The sequence below is a fragment of the Sarcophilus harrisii genome, chromosome 2, assembly GCF_902635505.1.
Source record: "Sarcophilus harrisii chromosome 2, mSarHar1.11, whole genome shotgun sequence".
NCBI classification, from domain to species: Eukaryota; Metazoa; Chordata; class Mammalia; order Dasyuromorphia; family Dasyuridae; genus Sarcophilus; species Sarcophilus harrisii.
Window position 1 is genome coordinate 150,327,820 of NC_045427.1, and position 11,320 is coordinate 150,339,139.

The window sequence follows — 11,320 nt, forward strand, 5'->3', positions numbered from 1 at the left end:
AAGTCAAAAGTTATATAAATTTAAACAGAAGTTCTGGGATATGTGTTAAATGTTTATATGCCTTTTCACTTGTTATTTTGAAATTTGCAATATCATTAACTAGGAAAAATATCAAGTAACCTATTTTACATTTTATCCAAGGAAAGTTAGAGATGACTGAGTTCAAGTAAAATAGCCTTTAATATTAAAAACCCTAGTAAAAGAACAAAATATGCTAACATGAAGACAGGGTATAGTGTAAAACTGGTTAAATTATTTAAGATCTAGGTGAGGTCTCCTATTCAATAGATAATTGGAAAATTGGAGGGTAGCCTTGCTAGTTAATGAAATGACCATCAACCTTTGACTCCATCTAGGTATTTACATTTGGGGGTCCACAGAACTTCAGCTAACACCCATCACTGGCATGCACACTTTCTATAGAAATGAAAAGGATTCTTCTGAGAAGCTTAAAGTTCCTGAAGTTCAGGACACACAGATGCAGAATGTCCATTTCAGCCTCAAGAAGGAGTTCTAGTTTGGCTCAATTAGCACATGTAGAAAACCTGCAGCATATAACTGCTGGTTGTCGGATAGGGCTGCTAATGCCTGGAAACTAATCATGTTAGCAACAGAGGAACTATGGCTTCTCATCAACATCCTATCAAATATGCAGCATGGTGCACATTTTCCTACTTGTTCTGAATTTGCTCTTAATGATTAAAGTATGGATTATTAATGCTGTGACTCTTTGGGATCTCGGTGTGACAATTCTGGGCTCAATTTTGTCTTCAAAGCTCATGGCACAAATTTCAGGTGCGTCCAACAGTGCTAAGGCAGCTGGATCAGCTGTTTAGGTTGACAAAGTAATCTGCAACTCAAAAATTACTCTTTACTCTTATCATTGAAGGGTTCTCATTGTGATAAGTTAGGTGACATTTGGGTCTGTGTCTCCTGATTCATAAAACATTACCAGGTCTGGTGCATAATAAAAGGTCAATAAAGTTTCTTTTAAAAAGCAAAGAAATGCAGTGGGGGCTGTTTGATATTACCTGTAATGGGTGGGTGGGTGGTTCTATTTTCACTTATAAAAATCAAAATAAATCCAAGTATCCTTTTCCATATAAGCACAAATAACAACCAAACTGGTAACACTTCAAGCCACATTTATTAGGAGGCCCACATCTCAGATGGCACAGAGAGATAAAAATTGGACACTAAAGGTTAATAGAAAGAGTGACACAGTCTTTGTATAACATACCTAGACCTGCAAGGGAATTTAGAGGTCATCAAGCTAAGCTAGATAATTATATAACTTGTCTACGGCCCTATAACTACTATAGATCTAAGGCAGAATTTGAATTTAAGGCCTTCCAGACCCTGTGTTTTATCACTTAGCTGCCTAAGGCAACATAGTGGGGAGGAATCCTGCTCTTGTTTTCAGTTCCTGAGGCCCATACTGGGTCTACTTAGTATGAAAAACAATAATAGAAACATTCTGGGAGAACAGAAGGCCTCCCAAAATCAGCAACAGCAATTCTCCCTCCCCTTCCCCAAACATCCTGTTCTCTCTCTCTTTTTTCTTTTCTTTGTTTTTCTTTCTTACTTTCTTTTTTTCTCTGTTTGCCTCCCTCTCCCTTTTCCTTTCTCTCAACTGGAGCTCAACAGTGACTGACCACTTTTCATTACAGTGCCTTCTGTTTACCAGTACTCTAATATTGTATGTGGTACTATGAAATGCACTGGTCATGCTGGGAGATTACTTACTTATTTAGGAAGGGATAATGGTACCCTTAGAGCTGTCTCTTCAGGTCTACAAATCATAGATCTGATATAGGACATCTAGTCTTCCAGTTTCTTTGTCTTCAGGACTATAATTACTCTGAATCAACTAGTTCATAACTTTGATTATTGAATAAATATTAAGAAAAGAATAAAAAAAGGAAAAAAAGATTGGTTTTAGTTTAAACATTTTAGTTTGGCTTGCCAGGTGCTAGAAGTTTGATTTGTTAAACTGTGATGAAATCAGTCTGATTTCAGAACCAGAATTGGAATAGGACCTCAGTGGTAATTTAGTCCAGTTTATAGACAGAAAGGAATCTGTTATAATATCTTCAACAAATGGTCATTTACTTTTGCTTCAGAGGATTATGGATTGTGTACTGGAAGGAAAATTCAACCTCTTCATTTTATAGATGATTATTGATCAACTGAAGGTAATTTTACCTTTACTGCTTCTGAGGGGAAGTTTTGTTTTTCACTTTTTTTTCCACTTGAAGAACTCCAGGGGAGGGTAATCCATTAGGAGGGTAAGCCATTGGTTCATTCCGCTTTTGGAAAGATCTACTTCATAGTTAGTTACTTAACTGGATTTTTGTTTTGATCAAATTGGAAGTTCCTTCCATTAATGCAGATTACAACCCATGTTTGCTTAATTTATGTGACACATTTACCTCATGCATGTTAATTATGGCTCTGGAAAGGCACCCTCCTTGACTCAGTACTACTCCCTTGGAGATTGAGCTCCAAAAGTGTCACTGGTCATGTCTGTTCTAGGCTGTGAGAGTAGTCAGAGTAATTAACCAGGGAAAGGCTCTTAATGAAACAAGTTACCTCAGAGAAGGAGTCTAGATTTTGTCTTAAATGGCAAAAACAAAACAAAACAGAATAAAACCTATGACTTAGAATGATAACAAGTGAATATACTGGAAGTGCAATGGACCTTGTAGGGCAGGGAGTCAGCTTACAAGATATTCAGGAGATGGTCAGTCCTTATGTATTAATGTGAATGAGAACAAATGCATAGAGAGTACATGGAATGGAGAAAATCATACTTTAGCTAGAAAAACCTGATCAAGAGTCATTACTGATCAGTCCTGAAGTAACTGAATTCAACACCTCCAGAGGAGTATAGCCTGAGATTCACATTTATCTTTACTTTCAACTTATTTCCTCTTACCACTTCCTTCTCTAAGTGAATGTAACACATTTATTCCTTTAGCTCAGAACAGTTTGCTCAGGAAAGTACTTCTTCTTCCTTCCCTTCTCTTTACTTAACATTCATTAAACACCTAATTATCGGATACTATATTTGCATGTTAGATGCTCAGAACCAAATGGATTCAATTATTAGTATTACTGGAACTGATCTTACACAGATACTATGCCTGAAACTGACTCCCTCTAAATTCCATAAACAAGAATGGTACAAAAGCTTTAATATTATCAACTACTTAAAAGGTTTGGAATGATTTATATAGCAATATATAAGCATTGAGTCTAGACCCTGGAATTAAAGAAAAAATTCAAATGAAGCAAACTAAATTAATTTTAAAAGTTGGTGACATCAAACTAAATCACATTTTGATTCATGTAGAAGCATTTAATCATCTCACTTCTGAAAAAGACATGTGCAGTTTAAACAATTCTCTGGCTTGTGAAGTATGTCTCTTTTATTCTTAATAATAGATTCTAAATATTTTTATCAGGTGATGACGCTGAAAAACTATGATATATACAAGGAACAGAAAATAAGCAAGTTTTCTGTGAGGCATAGTGAAAACATACAAATTGACATAATTTAAAATGATGTTTTATTTAAAATATCAGTGAGGTTTTTAGAGATCAAAGGATGAAGTATATTTTACTATCAGAAATCTTATCTCAAAATAATTTGCATTTATTTTTAAGCATGAAAAGATGAGGAAACAAAAACGTAATATTTTCAGTGTTCAGAAAGGCTAAATTTGTTGATTTGTGGCTGATAGTTGAGCATGCTATAATAATGTTAACTTATATCTTATTTCATTTGCACAATGACTCTATGAGGTTGATAACATTATCTCTATATTATAGGTAAGACATTGAGGATCAGAGATCATAGGTTAAAAATTGATTTCAGTTCACAATTTATTTCTGGACCACAACTTAAAATAAGGGAATAATAGTATCCTGGTTATGGATGGTGTGACTCTAACAAGGCTTGATAAGAATGTATTTATAATTTCTCACATCTAAATCAGCAGAGCTTTAAATTGACAAAGTTGAGGGGAAAACAGCCTATCCATATAAACATACACACATATCTCTTTGAGGGATTGCTTTGTTTTTTATCTTTGTATCCCTAAAACCCATCCCATATCTGTTCCATATTGGGAGCTTAATAAATGCTTGTTGATTGACTAATACCTACTAAAATAACATATAGAGTAGCTACAATATAAGAAGAAGAGTAGCAACGGAGAACTAGAAATTCATAGAAGACAAAAATTAATAAACTGATAAATCATTATTTATTAATAGTCTGCTTTGTTTTGGGCTTTGAAAATATAAATATAAAGACAAAAAGTGAAAGTTACAGTTCTCAAGGAAGCTAAGCTACAAGGAGGGGATGTTGGGGATAAGAAACAACATGTATACATAATATATTTGGTAATATTTATTATGTGTATATGTTCATTCTATATGTAACATGTATGTATATATGTGTATAGGGATAACTGAACATGGAATTTTAAGTGAAATTACTATATATACATATATGAATGTGTGTATGTGTATGTGTTTGTGTTGGGGGAAGTACTAACAGACATAGAAAGGCCTCTTGTAGGAGGTAGCCTTAAAGCTAAGCTTTGAAGAAAGTCAGGGATTCTAAAAGGCAGAATATATTATAACCATAGTATAATATGGCATAATATATAATAATATATTAATGTTTAGGTAGATCTTACTATGTACCAGACCTTGTGCCAAGTGTTTTTTAATTCTCTCATTTGATTCTCATAACAATTCTAGGAAGTAGGTTCTATTTTTATCCCCATTTTAGAGATGAGAGAACTGAGGCTCAAGTCACACACTATGGTCACACACTAAATGTTTAAGGCCAGATTTGAATTCAGGTCTTCCTGACTCCAGGCCAAGAGCTCTGTCCACTATTACCACTTAGCTGCCCCAAGGCAAAAAGAGTGTGTTCCAGGTGTGGGAACATATGGCATGTGTGAGAAATAGTCAGAAGGCAAATGAATCTGAAGGACAGTGTTGTATAATAAACCTGGAAAAGTAGTCTGCAATCAGATTGTGAAGGGATTTAGATGCCAAACAGAAGAGTTTCTATTTTATCTTATAAACTAGAGGGAACCATTGTAATTTACTGAGGAGAAGAATGACAAGAGTTAAATCTGTGCTTTCTGTGTGTCTACATTCACACACATCACTTGGGAGTCTATGTAGGAGATAGATTGGGAAGGGGAGAGACTGTAGAGGAGGATAGTAATTACAAAATCTACCGGAATAACACATGTGAAGTGAAGACCTGAGCTGTGGTAGTGGCCATATTAGTGGAAGAAAAAGGACAGACTGGAAAGATCTTGTAGAGGCACAATATGAAAGACTTTACTACTGTTTGGACAGGTTGGGTTCGGGAGGAGGAGAATTGGGAGTGCCTGGAAGGCTTGTGTTGCCCACAACAGAAATAGGGAACCGAGGAAGAGGAGTAGGTTAGAAGAAAAGGTAAGGAATCCTCTTTTTGACTTGCTGCATTAAAAATCACTATTGAACATCCAGGTGGAAATGCCCAACATGTAGGTGGTAAGGCAGAACTGCAGCTCATATAGCTTAGACTATAGACAGGATTAGGAATATAATTGTAAGAATCTACAGAGATAATAATTAGACTCAGGGGAGTCTGAGAAGGGAGCCACCGTGTCCTCTTGCCTCTGTTTGGAGTATAAAATGCTCCAAGTGTTCAGGTAGAAAGGCAGGCCTTTATTTCTCCAAGGGGGCCACCACTGTGAAGCCCATGAGTATGTATTTCGCCGTTTCATTTTCTCTATTATATTTCTTCTTTCTTGTTATTAAGGGAAGATGTATAGGAAATGAAACAGACAGTAGAAGTACTGCCTGTCTCCCAAACTATACCATCCCTCCTCCACAAAGATCTAGAAAATGCCAGACCAAGTCATGATTGGGAAATCCAAGGGAAAAAAATCACAGTGAATTATTTTTTCCAACAACGTCAATTTAAGGAGACGGAAAGAGATGTCTGTCTCTCTGAAGATGGGGTCGGGTTAGGAAGACAGGGCCCCATGCAGAGAATTCCAGTGTCCAAGCTGAGTCTGGGCCCTAGGGCAGGAAGAGGCCACAGAAGAGCCCTGAACTAGTGCAGGAGATCTGAACAGGTGCCGTTCCAGGTCGCAGATCCAGAGAACCTGTTTCTAGGGGTGGTGAGAGGACCAGGTGCAGTCACAGGCTCTGGCTGTGCACTGAGCAAGGAAGATTTCAGAAGTAAGCAATGTGGTTCTCATTCCAGGGCTCAGTTCTAGCCCCAATTCCAGGTTTCAGTTTTAGTGGAATAACCAGACCAGGAATTCCAGATTGCAGCTCAGTCGTTCTAAACTGTGAAAGCCTCCTAGCAGCTAATAGTGGACAAGTCCAGCAGCAATCTACTGAAACTTACAACTAGACACAAGCTGGCAAAGGTTTTGATCAGATGAAACTTTGGCTCAGGAACTTGCAGAGCTCTGGCCAGGAGAATAATGAGGAGGCTTCAATAAGGATCACTTTGGGAATACTGAAAAAACTTAAAGACTGATTTGTGTAAAAGTATGGGGGCCAAAAAGACTTCACTGTTTGACAAAAATTTCTGAAAAACTAGAAAGCAGTTTCATAAATACTAGATATAGACTAACATCTCACACTGTATACTAAGATAAAATCAAAATGGGTACCTGATTTAAAAATAAAAGGTAATATCTTAAACAAATTAAAGGAACATGCAATAATTTACCTGTCACATATATGGAGAAGAGAAGAATTTATGAATGAACAAAAGACAGAGAGCATTATGAGATGTAAAAGATATGATTTTTATTACATTAAATTTAAAAGGTTTTGCTCAAATAAAACAAGTGCATCCAAGATTAGAAGGAAAACAGCAAACTGAGAAAAATATTTTTATAGGAAGTTTCTCTGATAGAGGCCTCATTTCTCAAATATTTAGAGAACTGATTCTAATTTATAAGAATAAGAATCATTTTCCAATTGATAAAATAGTCAAAAGATATGAAAAGGTAATTTTCAGAAGTTGTCTATAGCTTTGTGAAACGTGCAAAATACTCTAAATCGCAATTGATTAGAGAAATGCAAATCAAAACAACTCTTAAGTATGATCTCATATTTATCAAATTGTTGAACATGACAGAAAAGGAAAATTACAAATGTTGGAGAGCAAGTGGAAAACCTGAAACATTAATGTACTGTGGTAGAATTGTGAACTGATCTAACCATTCTGGAGAGCAATTTGGAACTATAACCAAAAAGCTATCAAACTATGTGTACTCAACACCACCACTACTAATCCTAAATCATAAGGAAATCAAAGAAAAAGGAAAAGACCCTATATGCACGAAAATTTTTATAGTGGCTCTTTTTGTGGTGACAGAATTGGGAATTGGAATGGATGCCCATCAATTGAGAAATAGCTGAACAAATTGTGGTATATGATTGTGATAGATTACTATTATGCTATAAAAAATGACGAGCAGGATGATTTCAGAAAAAGATGGAGAAGACTTAGATTGAACTGATGAAAGTGAAGTAAGCTCAGCCAGATTACTGTACATAGTAACGTAATAGTATATGATGATCAACTGTGAATGAATAAGCTGTTTTCATCAATACAATAATAGATGATTCCAACGAATCTGTGAAGAAAATTACTATGAATCAATGAAGTCTGAATGCAGACCAAAGCATAGTTTTCCTTTCCTTTTCTTTTTTTTTCCTCTTTCTTTTTTTGATCTGTTCTTTTTTGCAACATGGCCAGTATGGAAATATGTTTTGCATGATTACACTGGTATAATTTACATCAAAGAGACTTCTGAGGGATGGAGATGGGGAGAAAGGAAATTTATATCTCAAAAATAAGTTAAAATTGTTTTTATATGTAAAGAAAAAATAAAATAGAAACATTCCTTTTTACACGCACACACACACACACAATTTCATTTGTTTTAAAATGAACAAATCCACTACAACAATATCCTCTTTTTCTGGTACAATTCAATTAGCAACCTGTACACATCTTTAATTTTGTTGGCTACAAATCAGAATGTTTTCCTCTCTTTTTGATGTGGCAGAAGGTATTAAAAATGAAAATTAAATATTTCATATCAACAGGTTAGTATCAACAATTCAGAAGCACCATTTCCACATCTGAAGGACAACAGAGTCTGGTTTTATTAAAAAAAATTCTTGATATGTTATGTCACATGGGCTAAAGATATATTAAGATTTTATTCCTTTTTTTCTTCAAGGAAGACAATGTGATCACTATCCATCACTCAGTAATATATTTTTAACATGGATAAGTGACCAATTAGTTCATGGCACATCATATATTTTACACCTCTATCAGAATGAAACCTGTACAAAAGGTTCCATGTTTATAAGCAACAATACATACTGATGATGCCTCAGTCTTTCATACTTTTGAAAAAAATCTACATTTATACTTATATATGCTTAAATATTAAACCAACATTTGTTCAAAGAAAGAGATGCACATTCATATTATGAAATTATTAGGAAAATACTCTCAGAAATAAACTATAGTTAAATTATATATATATAAATACATAATATATATTATATGTACATGCTACAAATTTATATTGAACTAAATATGAAATACACTTCAAAGGTTTTTTGTAGTTGTTGGGTTTTTAAAAACATTATTCTATAAAGTACAGAGAAATTCTTATAAGTTAAGGAGGAAAAAACTACTCCCTATAACAATATAATTACAGCAGCTTTTAAAAAGTAATTTAAAATTTAAATAGAAAATAGAAAAAATAAAATAGGAAAGAAACCTACTGTTATGTGAACTTTGCTGTGTACTTTTAATTTTATTCTTTTTTTCCCATTTTACCCCCTCCCCCACTTCCCTCAAACAGGTACAGTTAAGGCTACAGTTAAGTCTATATTTATGTTTACATACATACATACATACATACATATATAATACACACATATATGTATACACACACACTTACCCACATATATGCATTATCTCTAGTTTCCCATCTCTGCTGTCTTCTACTGGCTGACTTGCTTTGCTATTACTTAATTTCCCTCTCTCAAGAATCTTTCCCTCTTTATTTTCCCGTTAATCTACATACCTTATCTCACTCTCATTAATTTATAAGCCCTTCTATATACTACTTTATCCTATTCTGTCTCCTTCCTTCCTTCCTTGAGGCAACTGAGATTAAGTGACTTGCCCATAGTCACACAGCTGGGAAGTGTTAAGTGTCTGATGTGAGATTTGAACTCAGGACCTCCTGACTTCAGGGCTGGTGCTTTATCCACTGCCCCACCTAGTTGCCCCCCCTCTTATTTCTTTACCAATTTTGGAGGCTGGTACACCCTACTTGATTTGATTTTATATGTATGTGTGTATATGTGACAGTATGTATGTAATATTCCCTCTTTAACCATTCTTAATGTGACTAAGAAAGATTTCATAACTACCAGCCCTCCTCCCGCATCTAATTCCTTTTTATCAGTTCTTGCACCTTATACCTCATTCATATAACAATTACTGTTTTTAGTTTTTCTTAGTTTTTGGTTTTACTTTTTATAATTACATCATATTCAACCCTACCCCAATCTTTCATTTGGACTACCCAATTACTAATGACAATTTTAGAGATATGGTTTACATTTCCATATATAAAACATAATAAGTCTCTGAAAATTAACCTTTGATGTTGGCTCTTCCATGTTACATTTTCTATTGAATTCAGGTTTGTTTGCAATAAAATCCTGAAAGCTTGACCTTTCATTGAATGTTCATTTTTTTCCATTCAATATTATCCTTAATTTTGCTGGTTATATTTTAGGCTGTGACCCTAGTTCTTTTGATTGTTGATCAAGTATTCCAGGACCTGCAGTCTTTTACTATAACTGATGATAAGTCTTGTGTGACTCTATTTGTGGTCCCAGCACATCTGAATTATTTGTTGTTGCCTGTAAAATTTTCTCTTTGATCTGGGGGCTTTGAAATTTAGCAATGATGTTCCTGTATGTTTTCACTGTAGGATTTCTTTCAGGTGGTGATTAGTGAATTTTTTATTCTATTTCTACTTTCCCTTCTATCAGTTTAGGACAATTTTCTTTAATTATTTCTTATATTATTGCATCTAGGTTCTTTTTTTTTGGTCATAGTTTTCAAGTAGACCAATTATTCTTATGTTTTCTCTTCTTGATCTATTCTCCAAATATGTTGTTTTTCTTATGTCTCAAATTCTCTCCTATTTTGTCCTTCTATTTTGTTTTATTATTTCTTGATCTTTTTATAACTTGGTTTCCCCTTACTCACTTCTAATTTTCATAGAGTCCTTTTCTTCTTAATAAATTAGGATATCCTTTTCTGGTTGCTTGACTTTTTCATAAAATTGTTTTTCTTGTTCTTTTTTTAGCTTTTTCTCAATCTTCTCATTTGATTTTAAAAATCTTTTTCAAATTCTTCTATAAATTCTTTTGGGACAGGTAACCAATTAAGATTACTCTTTGGGGTAGGAGAAGCTTTTTTTCCTTTGGTATCCTCCTCTGAAGATGAACCCCAGTCTTCCCTATTTGCATGGTATTTTCTTTGGTTAGGTTATTTCTCCTTTGCCTTCTCTTAAAAAAATAAATTTCTTAGTTTAATAACCTCTAATCCTGAGATTGGGGGGTAGGGATGGTGCTTCTGGCTTCAGGTCTTTTTTCTTCACTTCTCCCCTCTAGCCTGGAGCCTCAAACCAAGAACATCATCCTCCTGTAAGTGTCTGCAACCAGCAGCCTCCCTTCCCCATTGCTTTGTACTCACCCAGTATGTGCCTGGTTCTTTCTCACCCAGGCCAGTGTCTCAGCAGCACAGCTGGAACTGGAATACTTTATCAGCAGAGGTTCTCTCAGCCTTCCCAGACCCAAACCCATTATTCCATACTGTTGGAGAAGTGAAAGTTTCTGTGATTGGTGCTGTGGCTACCTCCAATGTAGCATTGGCTCTTTGCTGCTGTTTCACTGGAACAAGCCTGGAGATGTTTACACTTAACACTAGTTAAACCTGGCTCCTGGAGTCTTTCTTCTGGGCTTCTCTGGTGGTCCCAGGACTCATGAGGACTCCTGTTCTGCCCCAAGTCTTATTTTTCATGGGTCTATGTTTGCCCTGAGGCATAATTTTGTTTTGTTTGTGAGGGAAATCTGGAGAGCTTGGAATTTTCTTACCTACTCAGCCATCTTCTCAGAAGCCTCTCCCATTACAGCAACTTTTGCATAGCAATATTTAGAAAAAAGTTGG

The 11,320-nt window shown here is 35.1% G+C and overlaps 1 protein-coding gene across 2 annotated transcripts in view; it reads right to left on the reverse strand.

Annotated features, from left to right (window-relative positions):
* CFAP61 (cilia and flagella associated protein 61) overlaps positions 1-11,320 on the reverse strand; it is a 324,804-nt gene that overhangs the window by 32,571 nt on the left and 280,913 nt on the right. The gene's annotated exons all lie outside the window — the stretch shown is intronic.